Below are 831 nucleotides of genomic sequence, written 5' to 3'. Positions count from 1 at the left end.
CACATTCTGCATGGAATAATTTAAGCATAACATAAATCTTAGACAGATTAAATTAAAAACATAAGTAACAAAATATTAAACAATAAACAGATTTTTGTATAACATTTGTATAACATTTTTCAACGAAAATGATTGACAGCTTAGGTCATCATCGTACTCATACAATGAATACCGTTTTAGTTTTAACTGAAAAGAGAAAAAAATAATAAATAATCACGTGCAACCTAAGCGAAATGGTTAGAAACAATAGAAATTAAAAATAACTGCTTTCAATGAGAGTTGAACTCATGACCTCCCGCTTACTAAACGGGTGCTCTAACCAACTGAGCTATGAAAGCTTCTTGTTATTAGAACAAACGCGTCGTTATTTAACAGTTTTAATTATTATAGACAAATGTTACAATATGTAGGCTTTTGTAACTTTTTCTTATTTAATGCTTTACGATTAATTGAACAAATGGTTCGTAGATAACTTTATAATTATTGATAATGTACATTTTTTTTACATTCATATTATTAAATTATATCATTTCACACACATGAAAAACACTCTTGTAATTTCTTTTTATTAATCGGTAAACGAATTGACTTTTATAAGTATCTTGCGAATTTGTTTTTAAAATAATTAAATTTTTTAATTAAATTTTTAAAATAATCATTATTTAAAAATATTTACCAAAATTATCAAATTTTCAAAAATATCTAACATAGACGTCAGGTGCATTGTCGCATCCAATGAAAATATTATTCATTGACGTCACATGCACTGACGCATCCATGACCATTGTGCCACATGCAGTGGCGCATGCATAATTCGTTCTATGTACGCGT

The 831-nt window shown here is 27.3% G+C and overlaps 1 non-coding gene across 1 annotated transcript; it reads right to left on the bottom strand.

Moving 5' to 3' along the window:
- Positions 1-264: 264 nt before the first annotated feature.
- On the bottom strand, positions 265-338 carry TRNAT-AGU (transfer RNA threonine (anticodon AGU)). The gene has a single exon. It is a non-coding gene; the product is annotated as a tRNA-Thr (tRNA).
- Positions 339-831: the final 493 nt, after the last annotated feature.

The sequence above is a fragment of the Lathyrus oleraceus genome, chromosome 5 (genome assembly GCF_024323335.1).
Source record: "Lathyrus oleraceus cultivar Zhongwan6 chromosome 5, CAAS_Psat_ZW6_1.0, whole genome shotgun sequence".
NCBI classification, from domain to species: Eukaryota; Viridiplantae; Streptophyta; class Magnoliopsida; order Fabales; family Fabaceae; genus Lathyrus; species Lathyrus oleraceus.
The sequence above is the reverse complement of the archived record's forward strand: the minus strand, read 5'-3'. Positions and strand labels throughout refer to the sequence as shown.